The sequence below is a fragment of the Ambystoma mexicanum genome, chromosome 4q (assembly GCF_040938575.1).
Source record: "Ambystoma mexicanum isolate Mex_15411 chromosome 4q, UKY_AmexF1_1, whole genome shotgun sequence".
NCBI classification, from domain to species: domain Eukaryota; kingdom Metazoa; phylum Chordata; class Amphibia; order Caudata; family Ambystomatidae; genus Ambystoma; species Ambystoma mexicanum.
In genome coordinates, this window is record NC_090928.1 from 395374179 (window position 1) to 395393575 (window position 19397).

The 19397-nt window shown below is 47.4% G+C and overlaps 1 protein-coding gene across 1 annotated transcript in view; it reads left to right on the forward strand.

Annotated features, from left to right (window-relative positions):
• The window catches only part of RYR2 (ryanodine receptor 2), a 3854281-nt gene that overhangs the window by 916957 nt on the left and 2917927 nt on the right, over nucleotides 1-19397 (forward strand). The window lies entirely within an intron of this gene.

Consider the following 19397-nt stretch of genomic DNA (forward strand, 5'->3'; position numbering starts at 1 on the left):
AAGAGCTTGGGCGAGAAAGGAGATGTCCTTAATGGTTCTAGAAGAGCAAGGGAGCACCTGTTTGGATAAGACCTTCATAGAGCAGACACCTTTAGAGACCTGATCAGGTGCTATGGGCAGGAGAGAGGAGAGTGCAGGGGTGGAGGGAGGGAGCCAAGGGAGGCAAGAGAGCAGGAGCGGGAGTGGAGTTGGGGGAGGTAGAGAGTGACGACAGGATGTCCTGAGTTTTAGACGTAAAATGGGAGGCCAAAGCGGTGCAGGGAGCCTGGAAAGGTAGGAGAGAGGTGGAGACTGCACTTGATTTGGCGAGTTCCCTGCAGATTTTGAAAAGTTCAGCCATGTTGTTAGTGGTTCCGGAGCTGTGGGCTTGGTTGTGGGCCCTCTTCTTGGAGCGGATAGAGAAATGATATTGCCTTTGGAGCAAGCGACAGGGCAGTTTGTCAGAGGATGAACCCGAGGTCTGCCACTTCCATTCAGCAACTCTGCACTTACGTTTTAGAGATGCTAGATCAGAGTTGTACCAGCTGCTGCACCTGGAGGCAGGTTTCAGGTGGATCTTCGTGACAGGGCCAAGGATGTCAAGGGTGTTAGAGATGGAGAGGTGAAGGTTAGCAAGGACAGAGTCAAAGGGAGAGTCAGAAGCAGGAGTGGGGGGGATGAAAGTGGAAGCATAAGCAGCAAATTACACTTGCTTTATGGGTCGAATGACGGCAAAGGAGGCTGGCAGTGCGGGGGACAGCTCAGATAGAGGGCAGAGGGGCCCCAAGCAGGAGAAGAGGAGACAGTGGTCAGAAGAGGTGGGTGGTGACCAGGTTAGAGATAGGGATGTCTCCAGAGCTGATGGCTTCCAGAGTGTGTCCGACTGAGTGGAAGGAATAATAGTGAGATAGAGGTAGTCACCGAATTCACGGAACAGTGGGGTGGGTGATTCAGGAGATGTCATGATGCCTACCCCCAGAGCACCAGGCCAGGCCCAGCACCCCCGGGAGCAGGCATCACGCCCCCGGGTAAAAGCCCAGCGGCTCTTTATAGGGGCTCTTTGGACTCTGTCCTGGCGCCGTTGGCGCCAGGCTCATGTTGGACATCAGTCCTGGCGCCATAGGCGCCAGGCTCATAAGGGGAAGTGTTTGGTGCACTTACCTGAAGCAGACCATGCTGCACACTCACCTGATGCAGACCATGCTGCATGAAGAACCAAGCCAAATGAGGCTTAGGAGGGACTATTTTTCTGAAGGAACTATTTTGTTACTTGGGTGGGGCTGTGGAAGAATACTCACCTGGAACTTCTTCCAAGGCTATTTAAGCCACGCCCGGACAGCTACACGTGCTTCGCGTTGTTCTGCATCCCAGCAGCTGAACGCTCACCGTGTCTGCTCCTGCACCTGGACTCCAGCCACGCCCGCCTCGAACCTGGAACACCTGCAAGGGAATAAGAGAAGAGAAAGGTGAAAACCAAGAACTATTTCAACCTTCTTACCTGCATCTGGAATCTTCACGCCAGCATTCCTGAAGGAAGACTTCCATTTAAAAGCACCGCGTTGCTTGGTGCAGCGCCGCGCTTCACTCACCTGTTCCCGAGACGCCGCCCGGCTCCATCGCGGCTCTCAGTGCCGGTCGCCACATCTCTGCACAGCACCTAAGGGAGAGAAGAAGAGACAAAAGGTGAGCAAGGGAACACAAGAGGAAAGCCGAGAGCAAGGGAACACAAATAGGAAAGCCGAATTTTCAGCCATATTACTTACCGGCGATTCTTGGTGAACCATTCCACATCTCGGGTCGGCGCCACATCTCTGGCAGGTACCGCACCCCGGCCCCTATGGGGAAAGGACAAAAGACATTACAGGGGAATTATACTAACTCACCTGATTTTACCCCGGCAATTTAACCCCTCAACGCTTCGGCTTTGTTCTGCACCTGAAATAAAGGACAGAAAAAGACAACATAAAAGGAGGCTCACACTTGAACTTTTGCATCTTCATACTTATGGCGTATCGCTCAGTAAAGTCAAGTGGATTTGCCAGCGCCATTCTGAAAACCAGTGAAGTAACTGGACGAACGCACGCCCCTTCACCAGAAGCAGGATGGAGAGTTCATCCTTCCAAACCATAAGGTGAGCTTAAACCGGGGGTTTTGGAGGAAGTCAGAGAAGAACGGAGGGGGAAAGGGGGGAGCAAGCACATTGTTCAGCAGACAGTTAATCCCCTTTCTCATCTGCAGAAGGATACTCCTACGGGCCAGACAAGCAAGATTTGGGGGTCCTGTTCAATCGGTGGTCTGAATTCTGCACATCACATTTGAAGAGGCCACAGCAACCCAGACCAGCGCCTCCGTGGGAGCCAGGTGAGCGTTACAGAACACGAAGACTTCCTACAAATTCCCACCCAGGCGCTATGGAAACTTCCGAGACTGACCAGTTGGCCCAACTACTGGGGGAATTACGGGCCGAGGTGCACGCCGCTCGTCAGGAGACTAATGCTCTCAGGAGGGAAGTGATTGTAACAAAGGAAAGAGCTGATGGCCTGGCTAGACAGCTTTTGCAAGGTCAAGCTGGACAAACTCCTTTACCCGGTTCTGGAGGGAACCCCGCCCCTGTGCTTTCCAGTAACCCGGTGCAGATTAATCTACCTGGAAACATGCCGCTGGCCCCACCCGAACGCTTTGCTGGGGACCCCAAACGATTCGCCGTATTCATGAATCAGTGTCGTTTGCATTTCCTGTGCAGACCTGGGGCCTTCCCTAATGACCAGACCAAGGTAGCCTTTGTATTGTCATATCTCAGCGGCAGTGCTGCCGATTGGTCAGTTCCACTGGTAACTCAAGATGACCTGATTCTTCGTGATTTTCAAAGATTTCAAGCAAGCATGGAAAGGTTATTTGCTCGTCACTCCCAGGGGCAGGCTCTAGATGACGATTTTCTACCTCTGCGACAGGGCAATCAAGACCTCCTTTCCTACATTGCAACCTTTAATAGACTAATTGTGGAAACTAGGTGGCCAGAGGATAAAAGAATCACGTTATTTTATCGAGGTCTACACGGAGAACTTAAAGATGTCCTGGCCCAAGTTGTAAATCCGCCCCAAGAGTGCTCTGAATATATAGAATTAGTGGTCCAATTGGATCACAGACTGCAAAACAGAAAAGCAGATTGGTCCAAGTTTGAGACCCGGGTGTTAGTCAAGACCCACGCTAACCTCAAGGGGGCTGAAGACTCTGAGCCAATGCAAATCGGAGGAGTTAAAGGACCTTTAACGCAAAAGGAACGTGAAAGAAGACGGCAGATGCACTTATGTCTTTATTGTGGATCCTCTGGACACTTTCTACGAGATTGCCCGGCAAGGCCGCCCAGGAAGGTGGTAGGAGCCGCTGAAAAAATCCATGAAACCTCTGTATCGGGAAACGACCCCGCCCGACAAGCGTAGGGGTCCGCTTGCCGAGCTTGAAACCGAACTCTCAGACCTCGCATTTCACTGTGCCAATGGTCCTCGTAGATCCGGAACAGCCTAAGCGGTTGCATGCAATAAAGGCATACATCGATAGTGGGGCAATTGGAAACTACGTGGATCGTGAATTGGTCTCCAGGATTAACCTCCCCCTGCGTCCTAAAACCAGCAAAGATGTCATCACCACAGTCGATGGAACCGAAATTGCCTCGGGACCGGTAACACATTCCACAGCTGAGGTAACACTTGTAGGTCCGGACGGCCATCGGGAGGCAGTTGTGTTTGATGTAATCAAGGCTCCACAGTTTCAGGTTATACTCGGAATCCCTTGGTTAGAGACACATAATCCTCGAATTGATTGGCGAGCGAAGAGAATAACCTTTCCGGAGTGTGCACGAACCTGCTACCCAGAAAATCTGAAGGTCAGTCTAGCATCAGTAACCTCTGTCTCCATGCAACTACCTCTGGAATATCAAGACTTTCAGGACGTCTTCCAAAAGGAACAGGCCAACATGTTACCTCCTCACAGATCGTACGATTGCCAAATCGATCTGGTGCCCGGTGCACAACCCCCTTGTAGCAGGATTTATGCCCTTACTGAGCCGGAGAATCTGCATTTGAGACAATATTTAGATCAATACCTAGCCAAGGGTTTCATTCGCCCGTCAAAGTCTCCGGCATCCTCGGCTTTGTTCTTCGTGCCAAAAAAAGAAGGCGACCTTAGAACTTGTATTGATTACCGCGCATTGAACCAGATAACTGTTAAAAATCGTTACCCTCTGCCTTTGATCCCTGAACTCCTTGACCAGGTGAAGGATGCTTGCATGTACACCAAGTTAGATCTCCGGGGGGCTTATCATCTGGTACGAGTAAAAGAAGGCGACGAATGGAAAACGGCCTTCCGTACAAAATATGGATAATTCGAATACCAGGTGTTGCCTTTTGGGTTGTGCAACGCGCCTGCTGCCTTCCAATTCTTCATGAACAATGTCCTTCGGGAACTCATCGATGTCTGTGTTGTCGTGTATATCGATGACATTCTGGTGTACTCCTCTTCGGAATCTGATCACAGAAAACATGTCAGGGCCGTCCTTGAGAAATTGCGCCAGCACAAACTGTTTGCAAAGCTGGAAAAATGCGTTTTCCATACCACCGAGGTTGAGTTTCTTGGATTCATCCTGACACCTAAAGGGGTCCGAATGGACTCACGGAAAGTGGATGCCATCCTCAAATGGCCATCACCTAGTTCGGTGAAAGGTGTCCAAAGCATGCTTGGTTTTGCCAATTTTTATCGCAGGTTTATCCCAGAATTTTCACGGGTAGTGCAACCCATCACTGCACTCTTGCGGAAGAATAAACGTTTTGAATGGACCGAGGAAGCTGAACAGGCCTTTCAGGAATTAAAAGCTAAATTTACGTCTGCATCTATTTTGAAACATCCGCGTCCTGATCTCCCATATATAGTCGAAACCGATGCATCCAGCTTAGCCATGGGAGCTGTCCTGTCTCAGAGAGACCCCGAAACCAACCAACTGCACCCCGTAGCATTTTGGTCCAGAAAGTTCTCGCCGCCGGAGATAAATTATGCAATCACTGATAAGGAATTATTAGCCATTAAGTCCGCCTTTAAGGCTTGGCGGCATTATCTTCTTGGCGCCAGGCATACCATCACCGTGATCACTGATCACCGAAATTTACAACATTTAAAAACTGCCAAGGCTCAGTCTTCACGACAGCTCCGTTGGGCTTTATTCTTTGCTGAGTTCGATTTTGTAATCACCTACCGTCCTGGCTGTAAGAATGGCAAAGCGGACGCGCTATCTCGAATTGGAATGGGAGAAATGGACACAAACTCAGAACCTGTGCCGATAATTCCCGAACAAAGAATCTTGGGGATAACCACTTTACAAACCATTGAAGACATTCAAGCACGGGTAAAACTATTCCTGGACTCTTCAGCCTTGCAGGATTGGATCAAAAGGGGGTCTGCCTTTTCAATCAACGATGGCTTACCTTACTTCCAAGGACGTTTATTTTTGCCAGAAAAGGAATTGCAAGAACTGGTTATTTCCCGTCATCACGATACTCTGATGGAAGGACACCCTGGCATTGCCAAAACAGAGGAAAAAATTAAACGACAATTCTGGTGGCCGTCCTGGTGAAAGGATATTAAATCTTTCGTGATGTCCTGTGGAGTTTGCACCCAAAGCAAAGGTCAAAAAACAAAACCCGCCGGTCTTCTTCAACCCTTAGACATTCCACCAGCACCTTGGCACGCCTTGTCACTAGATTTTATCACGGACCTGCCCTCTTGTAATGGATACAATACTATTCTGGTTGTGGTGGATTTATTTTCCAAGATGGCCCATTTTATTCCGTTGAAAGGATTACCTTCAGCTTTTGTTCTTGCCAAGGAATTCCTCGAAAATGTCATCCGTCTGCATGGATTCCCGTCCATACTAATCTCCGATCGGGGAAGCCAGTTCATTTCTCATTTTTGGAAAAAGTGTTGTCAACTGGCACAAATCGACGTAAGACTCTCAACAAGCCACCACCCACAGACCGATGGTCAGACGGAGAGAACGAACCAGACCCTTGAACAATATCTACGATGTATGTTGCACCAATCGGAGGGTAATTGGAAGGACATTTTATGGGTGGCTGAATATGCATACAATAACTCGATACACTCTGGAACTGGTCAGAGCCCCTTTTATACCCTATATGGACATCACCCTCGTACTTCAGACCTGGACTCACCTTTGAGCCTCGAAATGCCCGCAGTGGACCATTTGCATTCTACGATTACTCAAGCCTTTAAGGATGCTACTGCACACTTACAACATGCAAAAGGGTAATACAAAAAGAATGCGGATCTGCATCGCAAGGAGGCGCCTCCATACCAAATAGGGGATCAAGTATGGTTGGCTACCAAACACTTATCGCTCAAGGGACCTCAGACTTTTAATCCAAGGTATTTAGGCCCTTACTCGATCAAAGCTATAATTAACCCAGTGGCAGTCAAGCTAGATCTACCAGCTAACATGCGGATTCATCCCGTCTTTCATGTGTCGCTTTTGAAACCCGTGCAACCAGGAACCAGATTCATAAAGCCACCAGAACCAATCCAGATAGATGGGGAGCCTGAATTCGAGGTGAAGAACATTTTGGACTCTAAGATCTCAAAATCAAAACTTTTCTATCTAATTGATTGGAAGGGGTACGGGCCTCAGGAAAGATCTTGGGAACCCAGCGACCACGTACATGCACCTCGGCTAGTAAAAAGGTTCCATCGGAATTTCCCGAACAAACCGAAACCTCCTGGGGAAACGGCCTTGGGAGGGGCCTTGGGGGGGAGTGCTGTCATGATGCCTACCCCCGGAGCACCAGGCCAGGCCCAGCACCCCCGGGAGCAGGCATCACACCCCCGGGTAAAAGCCCAGCGGCTCTTTATAGGGGCTCTTTGGACTCTGTCCTGGCGCCGCTGGCGCCAGGCTCATGTTGGACATCAGTCCTGGCGCCATAGGCGCCAGGCTCATAAGGGGAAGTGTTTGGTGCACTTACCTGAAGCAGACCATGCTGCACACTCACCTGATGCAGACCATGCTGCATGAAGAACCAAGCCAAATGAGGCTTAGGAGGGACTATTTTTCTGAAGGAACTATTTTGTTACTTGGGTGGGGCTGTGGAAGAATACTCACCTGGAACTTCTTCCAAGGCTATTTAAGCCACGCCCGGACAGCTACACGTGCTTCGTGTTGTTCTGCATCCCAGCAGCTGAACGCTCACCGTGTCCGCTCCTGCACCTGGACTCCAGCCACGCCCGCCTCGAACCTGGAACACCTGCAAGGGAATAAGAGAAGAGAAAGGTGAAAACCAAGAACTATTTCAACCTTCTTACCTGCATGCGGAATCTTCACGCCAGCATTCCTGAAGGAAGACTTCCATTTAAAAGCAACGCGTTGCTTGGTGCAGCGCCGCGCTTCACTCACCTGTTCCCGAGACGCCGCCCGGCTCCATCGCGGCTCTCAGTGCCGGTCACCACATCTCTGCACAGCACCTAAGGGAGAGAAGAAGAGACAAAAGGTGAGCAAGGGAACACAAGAGGAAAGCCGAGAGCAAGGGAACACAATTTTCAGCCATATTACTTACCGGCGATTCTTGGGGAACCATTCCACATCTCGGGTCGGCGCCACATCTCTGGCAGGTACCGCACCCCGGCCCCTATGGGGAAAGGACAAAAGACATTACAGGGGAATTATACTAACTCACCTGATTTTACCCCGGCAATTTAACCCCTCAACGCATCGGCTTTGTTCTGCTCCTGAAATAAAGGACAGAAAAAGACAACTTAAAAGGAGGCTCACACTTGAACTTTTACATCTTCATACTTACGGCGTATCGCTCAGTAAAGTCAAGTGGATTTGCCAGCGCCATTCTGAAAACCAGTGAAGTAACTGGACGAACGCGCGCCCCTGCACCAGAAGTAGGATAGAGAGTTCATCCTTCCAAACCATAAGGTGAGCTTAAACCGGGGGTTTTGGAGGAAGTCAGAGAAGAACAGAGGGGAAAAGGGGGGAACAAGCACATTGTTCAGCAGACAGTTAATCCCCTTTCTCATCTGCAGAAGGATACTCCTACGGGCCAGACAAGCAAGATTTGGGGGTCCTGTTCAATCGGTGGTCCGAATTCTGCGCATCACGTTTGTAGAGGCCACAGCAACCCAGACCAGACCAGCGCCTCCGTGGGAGCCAGGTGAGCGTTACAGGAGAGTTGAGGTGGACATTGAAGTCACTGAGGAGGAGTCTGGAAAAAGAGGTAAAGAGGGAAGAGGTGAGGTCGGCCCATTCAGAGAGAGAGACAGAGGGCCTGTAGATGGTAGTGAGGGTGAGGGAGAGAGTAGGAGAGATCCTAAGCCTACAGACGAGGTATTCAAAAGAGGAGTAGGATTGAGTAGGTATGATAGAAGCAGGTACCCACGCAGGGAAAATCAGGCTAACCCCACCTCTGGGACTGTTGGGCCTGGGCTTGGAAAGGAGTGTATAGCCCTCAGGAAGAAGAGTGTCAAGAGCAGTGACAGAGCTGGCATTGAACAACATCTCGCTAAGGGCGAGGACTTCGAGGTCAAAGTCTTCATTAAAGAGACTGATGGCAGTGGAGTGTTTGGCAGCAGAACAAGCATTCAGAGTAGCTAATTAAGGCTGATTACCACCTTTGAAAGTTTTCTGAGGAGGGGTACAGGGGCGAGGTACTCCTGTTGGTGGTGGTGGAGAGATTAAAGGAGAGGATGAAGGAGGAGTAGCAGGAGAAGGGAGGACGCTATTGAGAGCGGGCAGGCACAGGTCAAGTAGGCGAAGGGTAGGTTGAGAACCTTGGGGTATGATAGTGCCATTGTGATAGACATTAATGATGCACCTAGAAGATGAGAAGTATGCCAAGAGTACTTCCCATCTAGTACCACCATTAATGGGTGAAGAGGAGAGAGTCAAGACCAGGTGGGGAGTCCATAGGTCTGGGGAGGGGACAGAAAAGAGGATGTTGGTAATAGTCTGCCTGGAAGTAGGTTTGACGTAGGTGTCTGAAATTGGTAGCCCTGGATTAGAGGCCATGAGAGCTTTTTAAAGATGTTTTCCTCCAGACTTTGTGAGAGCGATAGGATAGGTGATAGAGTAGCAGTTATAATAGATAGGGGACATAGAGAGTGCCATGTAAGTAGCGTGGGGAGAGAGAAACAGCCAAGGGAGCTACCCAGTGCACAAATAGACACACCAGGTGGCCTAGCAGCCAAGCAGGCACAGATAAAGGATGTGCTTTAAACAAGATATGCATAGGGTAGCAGACTTTTAAATACCCAGGCTGGGTGAGCGCTAACGTGCAGCTGAAAACAATCAATGCACAGGTTTAAAGGCACATCTAAATTCAACTTTACATTAAAAGCACTGAAATTCAGCAGAAAACAATCAATGCACAGGTTTAAAGGCACATCTACATTCAACTTTCCAGCAAAGTGCTAAAATGCAGCAGGCTAAGGTTACAGCAGAGTGTCACAGCATGAATGAGAAAGGGGGAATCAGGTGGAGAAAGGCCTAGATTAAACACTGTCACAGTAATTAAACAATGCCCAGAATCAAGATTTCTAAGGGCCCAGCAGGAGGGCCAGGTTAGAAAACAACAAGGTACCTAAGTTTGAGGGCAGTTAAAAGGCAAAGCAAAATTGCACCTAGATTCAACTTTGCAGCAGCACACTGGAAACGCAAGAGTATGCAGAGTGCATTCAGAGTAAGATCATAATACATTTGGTACGAAAACAGATGAGTCGGGCTGAGGATAGACAAGGTTGTAAGCCACATCCAGGATATACAAATAGTTCATGAAGACTAATGTTCCATAGGATGAGAGGCAACCTCAGGTAACGAGTCATGAAGTTGTAGGAAATAAAGCAGAACTTTGCACAGGGTGAAAAAGCCTTGATGTAGAGGAGCGGGTGTAGAGTAACACCAGATTCAAGGCACTGGGTAAAGGCCCAGCCTTGTGGGAGTCACTTGAAACAATCTGGACCAGGATGTGGCTCAGGGCATTGTAGATGTGCGTGATCAACAGCGGCAAGGAGAGGGAGCCAGAGGATCTCACAGAACTGTGTGGGTGCCAACAGACCACCGAAACCAGAAAAGCTTACTGATTGTCATCCAACAAGCAGGCCGAGAAGGGGTTTGGGTCCCCACCAATCCCGAGACTAGAGGAAGGGAAACATGCTCACGGGGACCATGAAGAACATCCTTCTGGCCCTCATGTCCTTAACCCAGAACTTCCTGCAGCCAAATGCAATGATCCATATCTTGGGTTTTACTTGGTGAAAGGCAGACTTAAACAGAGCCCATACTTTGCAGAGATCTGGGGGTTGCAGTATTGGGTCAAGAATAACCCAAAGAGGAATGGGGAAACCCACTATCAGTTTTAGTACCAGTCTTCTTCTGAAAGCTGCACTGCACTTACTTCACTGGTGTTGCAAAAAGTCAAGACCAACGTAGGCATCTATAATCATTTAAAGAAATATTGTGATTGTAACAGATTGCCATCTGATGAGTGTGCAGAAGCCCTGTCTTTTTTTATTTTTATTAAATTAATGAAATGCTATGGATCATACCATCTCTGAAAGGGATCACCTGCTAATCAGGTCCCCCTTTCATAGACTCCATACCAAAAGCATAGTGTACACCTGCATCAGTAGCATGAACTGCAGTGCCTGTTCTCCAGTGGCACAGAGCAGTTTCAGAGATCACATGTACCCATCTGACAGCTAAAGTGACAGCCACGTCTCTGCAGCACAAGGGCTGCATTTAAGATATGCACATCTGTTCCAAAAATACATAACGATGGGAATGCTGTCCTTTTGGCATGTTGAACGTTAAAAAACGCTATACCGGAGTTTAGGGTATGGTGGTCAGCATTTCTCATACTTATCCAAGCCACATCGATTTGATATGACGCTTGTGTCAGCCCTGTGAGCCCAGTACAGCTGTGGAAGGAGTATGTGTATTTCCCCCATCCAGGCTGTCCTGCTGCTGTCAGCAAAACTGTATCCTTGGGGGCTTCCTCTATATGCCTCTGTGGCCTTTCATTCTAATGCAAAGTGAAGGGAGCAGGGTTAGCGTAGACAGAAGGAGATCTTTACAGCTGGGGGAAGGTTCCACCATCTTGCTTCTCTCTGCCTCTGTCCATCCATCCTGCCCCCTCCACTTCCTATAGCACAAAGCACTTTGGTGGTGGTGTCAGAAGGCAAAGCCGACTTTTTCCAAGAGCAGAGATTGGAGACTTAAAGCAGGCTTGCTTTTGTCCAGTCACCTGTAAACATTTGCCTTTAAAAGAAAGGTCTCATACTCCTTCTATGATTCCCTCTTGAACAAAAACCTGGGGAACAATTCATTGGACCTCTGTTCGGAGAGTTGATCTTTCGAAAGTCATCTGCCCTTGAGGTGGAGAAAGTGTGTCCAAGGCAGAGGTGACCTCTTTCCCTTACCATCCCAAGGGCACATTGTTGGTGAACTGATGCTGGGGCAAGACCTGCCTCTCTGCCAGCCCCAACGGTACCCAATACCTCACTGTATCGAAGTACACCTGCAGTTGCCGGGCAGACTCCCCTGTGTTTGGGAGCCTGAGAACAAGTACTTTCCCTCCTTGTTTTACCATGAACAGGTGTCTCTGATTTGGATGCATTCAACTTATCCTTTTTGCGGACATGTATGTCCCCTTATCTGCCTGCAGCTGTCTCAGGCTCCACAGGCTTAATTGTCACCCAAGTCCCATAAACACTGGTGTAACTCCATCTCACAATTTTCAAGGGTATTGTCACATGTGCCCGAATTAGATATGCCCTGAGTTGCGTCCGTTTTCTTACCTGATGCCCATCCATACTGTGACTCTACGGGCTGATGTGTAAATGCCTTAACAGCTTTACTCCCCACCTCAGGTGGCTGGCAGTGGTCGAAGTGTACGAAAAGAAGTAGTGGAACTATGCACCCATTCCCCACAAACACCATCACCACGCCCCCTCCCACAAACAATACGAACCCCCAAACACTTGCACCTGCTGTTTAAGGGAACGTCCAGTGCAGTGCACTGAAAGTGCAAGCTTCAACTTCTTCCTACACTTTTACTTTAAAATGAAACTATTCCGGAACGGTTTATTTTTTAAAATAAAAGTATAGGAACAGTAGAACCTAATTTTTTTTTTCTTTATTGTATATTGGTTTAAAAAAACCTTTACAAATTACTAATTTAAAAAAGTAGAGGAGCACCACTCCCGACCATTCCCGCTCACTTCGACCACTGATGGCTGGACTATGTCCTTGGGGATGTGGCACTTAGGCTGTCCTTGGATGCCACTACCTGAGACACTTCCTACATCACGGGATGTTTTGTGAGTCTCCAACTCAGAGGGAATTCCCCCAAAACCTAGCAATGCTCTGAGGATTCTGAACAGTTCAGTCTTCCTAACATTATTGCCTTGTGGCAGACCCATATTCCCCCACAGCCTGTGCACACAACCTGTTTCCAGGTCCTGCAGTAGGTCCATTATGAACCACATCATAGTAATAATAAATGCCTTGGTAGTGAATCTAACTTTAGTTGCATACTTTTATTTTGGCTGACTGAGCTGTAGTCACAAGATGTATCAAATTCCAACCGCTGCACCAATGTGACGAAATGCCTTCTGCCCCACAGGAGTAGAAGGGCAAACATGATCTTTAGCCATTGCTCACCCTTGTACTTTTGCGGGCAGAAGTTATTTAGTCACAGCAATGCTTGCAAGATTTGCCAGAAGACCTCCCAGGGTGACGTGAGAAGGGTGCCATTACAAATTCTACTCACCATTCAGGTGCCTTTCTTAAAGTTAATGATGGATTTCATGGGACCTCCAAGAGCCATAAAAGCTGAGAACGAATATATCCTAATAGTAGTGTTCTACTCTCCCAATATCTTGCAGCGTTTGCATTAGGAAATAACACCATATACGAGGTAATTAAACACTTAATTCCCTACTTTATCAGAATTGTATTTCCAAAAGAAATCCTTACAAATAAGAGGTCAACCTTCATGTCCAAATTAATGACTGAACTTAAAGGTCTTCCCCTCCGCATCTTTGCGTATTGACCACACATGGATGGCTTATCGAAGGGATTAAATTAGACCCTCCTGATATCTTTTACAGAAATTGGTTGATGAATACACCAGGAATTGGGATGAACTAATGGCTTGGGCTCTATTTTCAGTAAGGAAGAACCCCTCAAACATTCATCGAATGGTCACCCTTCAAGTTGGTCTATTGTCAAGAACCACAAGATCCCCAGACGATCCTCAAGGGAGGATGGGAGGGCCAGGAAGAGATTGGAAAGAAAGTACCCAGTGTTTCAGATTACCAAGGAGAGACTGCGTTGAGAGAGATTGTGTAACAACACCTACAAGAGAAGTCGAAGCACCTCTACTATCATCTATCTTGCATAACATGGCCGACCTAAACATCTACTAGCACATTTGTGGGATATTTTCATGGGGAAGCCTGGAAGAGGTATTGGCATCTTTGACTGAATAGTGACACCACCTGGTAAAGCTTTTTGCATCGATCATAGCCGTTTCCTGAAGTTAAATGGAATGCAGTTCAATGAGAAATGTGGAAGATACTGGTGTCATTCAACTGTCCCAGAAATACTAACCACCACCCATTGCACTGGTGGGTAACCAAGGCAGTTCCTGGAGGATCTACATTGACTTCAAGAAAGTCAATGAGGTATGCCGATTTGATGCACACCCTATGCCCAGAATTGATGCAAATATGGTGAGAATTGTCTCTTCCAAATACATCTCTACCCCACTTCCTTTTTTAAAAGGGCTACTGGTATATACTGCTAGTGCCAGAAGACTGCAAACAGATGTTGTAACATCTATGGGCCTTTTTGTAGCCTACAGTGTTGCCCCTTGGCATTTACAGAGCCCTTGCCACATTCCAACGGGACAGTGACCTTGTCTTATAGCCACACCAAACCTTCACTGGGCCATATTTTAATAATATTATAATCAAGAGTTTATCCTGGAAAGAACATTATACAACATCTCTGCATGGTTACCAATACCCTTAAAAAGGTGGACCTGAAAGCTGTCCCTTAGAAAATACATCTTATTCCGACCACAATGAAGCATCTGAGCTTCAAAGTTGGAAGAGAGATGGTCCAATTACAGGACGTCAAGATAAAAGCCATGATCAAGATTCCTCCCCCTAATTTCAAAAGGGAATTAGGAACCTTTTTCAGATTCACATTTACTCCCAGGACTTTATTTTGAACTTCTCAACAGTAGCAGGGCTTCTTACAGACCAACTTAAGGGGTCTGAATTCTGCTGCAGTGAATGGATTGAACATTCATAAGAAGCTTTCAGGAAATTGAAGGATTCCATATTCCATCCACCTTTCTCACCCCCTTCATTATGTCAGATTCAGAGGTGTGTAGATTCCACAGACAGATGTCTCCAGAATTGGGCTTTGCTCTGGCTTTATTCCAAGTAACCCATGAGATAGGACAACCGATTCTTCTCATTAGCCGGTAGAGGGGTAGGATGTAAATCCTAAATCTGAAAAGGGGGAGCCTGAAGTGGTTGGAGGAACAAGAGCGCTAGGCAGCATTGAGATGGTGCTGTGAAATCTAGCGACTACGGTGCAAGCAGAGATGAGGATAGATGTGCCCTCAGGTATGTACACATGTTGGTACCTTGAAGAGCAAGGAAAGCAGGGGCTGTTAGGCCAGGGAATCAGGATCCCAGAAGAGGGAGGTGTTGATGAACCCAGTAGAAATCCAGTGGGAGCTCAGGGATGGCCTCCATTTTTCCTTTCACTCTAGGCCTTTGTAAAACAAATGTGTCCAGGCAAATCTATTTGTATTGTCAACAAGCGCAGGACACCACACTGGAAATAAGGGGTCAGGAAGAGAGTTCACCGTACTCAAGTCAAGAAAGCAAGAATATCAAGGAAGACCCAGGATGAACATAGATTGTGAGTTGCAGGACCTGACCTGAGAAACCACAAGGGAAGGAGACAAGAGTGACATTCTGGTTTGTGCAGTTCTTTTCCTTTTGGCGATCCCATATCAGTCCAAATTGTAAAATCCCAAAAGAATTCTTGTTGAGCAATATTAATTGTGTTGTGCCTTTGTGTGGCCACTACTGAGATTCATGACATAGCCAACATCCACCTTTGACCATTTACTCAATGTTCAATTCTGTACATACATAGCTGGTCAAAGCTAAATTAAAAAACCGCAGACTTCATTACTGAAAGTGACATATAAATATGACTTTCCACATACAAGTAATTAAGTTGCATTAAATGATGTGTTTGTACGGTAGCAAGTAATATCATAACAGTGAACATATCTGCCTGGCGTTTCTGTAATCTCAACAGTGTGCTAATTTTCCGCCAATGTCTGCTTTTGCAGAGCAATACCTCATCTTGTCATGCCTGACTCACGTATGAGGTCCCTCTCATATTTACAAATAGTTGGAACTGAACTGTGAAACGCTAACCCGAACGCCAGTCTATGTGCCATACTGTAGCAATCACAATCAAAGCGCGCACACCTTGGATCGCTTCAAATCTCGGCTTAAACTTCCCTAACTTGCTAAAAAGAGAGCTCCCTCTGCCACCTGCCCTCTCCCTAATCCTGCCTACTAGATCCACTACTCAAGTCAAGCTTAATAACTTAGGTTTCAAGCACTTGCACCCTTTGGCTAATATTACCTTTGTAAGTCACCTGTTTTTTATATCTATATTTTTCTGTTTGTTTTGATGTGTCGCCAGTATATGTCTCACTTCTTGGTTTTACACCATCGTAAACTGGCTCACCATTCTTTTCATCATTGTGCCATTGTTTAGGCCCTCTTCTGGGCAATGGCACAGTCATCTGTTAAGGTGTTATTGTAAGTCATTTCTGATCGAAATTGAAATCCATGTTCTTCAAATGAATACAAATGCAAATGATTGGCATTATTGCCCCTATACTTCTCTTTCCAGGTAAACCTGTGGGTGGGCTCTCCGCCCTACATTCATTTTGTTTCTTTGACAAGTGTTTTCCTCCGTACAGTACAGCATGCACTCCGTACTGGAAGCTCTTTTTCCTGTATACCTTTCACTGGCCAGATCCAAAAATGACTGATTTCCTATTTGAAGTGCAGACATTCTCATTGCTCACCTAAGATAAGAAGCTGCACGTGACCCTCATGAAATGCCTTTTACTATTATTAATATTGACATATTACAATTAAACATGCTTTTCGGTAAGTTCTGTCCATGGTGCTGTACTGCAGGCATAGTGCAGTGCATGGTGGTGATTACATGAAGCAGACACATAGGCGTCTCCACTGTCCAAACAATAATTTCTTTTATTTTTTTATTTAAATCTTTTTATTAACAGGCAAATAATCGTACAGCAGGTACAATAAAACAACAAAACAACAAATATCAATCGGGAGGACTAAAACAAAGCTGAGCAGGCTACAATAAAGAACACTAAGGGCGGGAAGAACACTGAACCTAGTTACAGGAAGCTCCAGAGTGCTACCCTTTAGAAGGGGCTACAGGCAAATGCGAGATAGTTACAGGGGGATATAATCCTTATAGCATAGCATTTATCACCTTCATATCCCACCGACCCTCTCAGATCCAACTTGGGTCTTTCCTCTCTTCTATCTCTCTCTCTAGCTGTGGTGTTCCCCGGGGGTCTAACCTCTCTTCCTGGCTTTTCAACCACTACCTGGCCCCTATTGCCCACCTCATCGCTACTTTCTGCCCCAATTTTCAGTGTTATGCAGATGCCACCCAGCTCTCTTTCAGACTCCCTTCAGCCACCTCTACTATTTCTCTCATACCAGACTGCCTGGCTGCAATTCAGGAATGGTGTACTGCCAATGATCTCTGCCTTAATGCCAGTAAGACTGAGCTCCTCCGCATAGGGACACCTGCTCCCTCCTTTCTGCTCTTTCTGGCCACCCCCTCTGGGCCCTGTTCCTGCCCCTTCCCGTGAGGCTAAAATCCTTGGCGTCATCTTCAACTACACCCTCTCCTTCTCTCCTCACATCTCTAACTTCTTTAACAAGTCTAACTATCAGCTGCACCTCCTCAGAGGTATTCTTACTTTTCTCACTTCCCCCCAGAAGCTTATTCTCTCCAGAGCTCTGGTGCGCTCTATGCTGGACTACTGCAACAGTCTCTTTCTAAATCAGCCTGCCTCTACTCTTCGACCTTTACATCTTATCCAGAACAGGACCACACGTCTTGTTCTTGGCCTCAAGGCCAGGGATCATATCTCTCCAGCTCTGAAAACTGTTCACTGGCTCCCTGTGGCTGCAAGGATCATGTTCAAGACTCTCTTCATCGTCCACAAGGCCTTCTGGGCTCTGGGACTACTCTCTCTCCAACTTTCTCTCCCAAAGCACCTTCCTTCTCAAGCTCCAGCTCATCCACCTCTAACACTCTGAGGGTCAGATGCTTCTCCAAGCAGAGAGTTGGGGGCAGATCTCTCTCCTCAGTTGGGGCCTCCCTCTGGAACAGTGTCCCTGCCTCTCTCACACTTGAGCAGAACCACCTCCAGATCCGGAACCAACTCCAGGCCTTCCTCTTTGCTTCCGCTTTTTCTCTTCCTCTCCCCTCCTGATGTTCCTGACTGCTCCACGCACTGGCCACCTGGATACACTCTGAACTCTGGCCCAATCTCCTCCATGTCCAGTTGCCCCCACACTGCCTCCGGGCTCCCCCAGCACTTAAGGAACTGTACCTGCAACCCTACAGTCCCTTCTCTCTGCACTTATGAGCCACCCGCTGGCTGCACTTCTTGAGCTACCTGCACTCCCCCCTCTCCCACCCTGGCACTTCTCTACCCCCTCTTCCCCGCACTTGCGTGATCTGAATGACACAAGGCCTAGTAAGATTGTTGTTTTGTCCTCCCTTTGTTTCCCCCTCCTTGTCTTGTTGCACCTTGAAACACTTGTGTACAGGCGCTTTACAAATGCCATTACATACCATATCATATCATATAATTGGGGTATCAGTTAAAATTTACAGATAGTGTTGAACAATGTAACAGTGCAGAAAGAGAGGGTGGGAGTGGAACAGATGGATTGGCCATTGAGGGTGGTCCTCAATAAGGACACTGCACTAGGCGAGTGCAGGGGTGTACCTTTTGGGATGGAAAGAAAGTGCTTCTTGAACAGGAGGGTCTTCTTTTCTGAATAGCAAGGAGGTGGGGCGGCTCTGATGTTGATGGGTAAAAGGTCCCATATTGTAGGGACGTAGACCGAGAGTTCTTCATGTTGCACATAGCGCCCAATACGCTACACTATAAAGGGAGTTGGTTCTTCAAGGATACTTGAAGAACACGTGGGTATGAGTACGTGAATTAGTCATGGATGGAACCGGAACATTCCATAAGCTGAAAATATCGCAGGGTAGAGACAGTGAGCGTTTCTCTGTGTATATTCTCAGGCACATCCTAGAGTCCCAAAGTACTATGACTAACGACAGCTATGATGAGACCGCGCTTCCTTCGAGAGGCGTGAGGGCAGAAACTACTACCGCATTCATTTATCACATGTGGTTGGATTGACAATGACAGGGTTTAGCTGCAGGGCTGCCTGAAGCAGTGTGTCGACTTTTCTCTCAGCTCTTTGAAAGCTTGCGTATGAAAATCAATTATACTTGCAGGACATTTCAGATATCTGTGTGAGGGAGTTATATTGTCCTTGCGCGCTGCTTTTCAATTGCGTTTCTATTGAGTGCAGAAGTAGATAGGACATCTTTAGAAGCCTGCCTAATGCTCCATGGAGGGCTGCGGCTCAAGCAACCACTGCCAGGAAACATTCCTGGCTCAGGCTAAAAAGCTTTCGCCTGAGGACATTCCTGGAAATTACTTCTTTCTGGACCCTCTTGACCAGTCGTGACATTATATCAAGTGTGAAAGTGGACTGTCTTATTCAACCCTTATTTGACCCTAGAACACAATATTGTAATGGCCTCAGCAGTAGCAATCTCCTTGCGGCTTTGCACGGAGGCCATTTTATCCCACCAGCATTCTGATAAGCAGGGAGCTGCCTGCCTATATCTTCTCTTAGTTCTAAGAGAAAGAGCAATCGTTGCCAATAGGACGGGCACACTCCATTGAATAGTGACTCCTCCAGGGATAGTGATAGGTGTTTCAAAAGAAAGAGAACTTTTTTTGTTGTTGTATCATGACTGATGATTCAGGAAAAGAACAAGAAATGCACAGCATCTAATGGATGCTTAATAGGTTTGGATGTCTAAAGTATTTCTATCAGGGTAGGTGGGGGGTACGTCCAGAAATTGGCCCTTTGCATGCTCTGCTGGGGAACAAGGTACAACACCCTGATGAAGCCCAACAAGGCTGAAACATGTCTGCTAT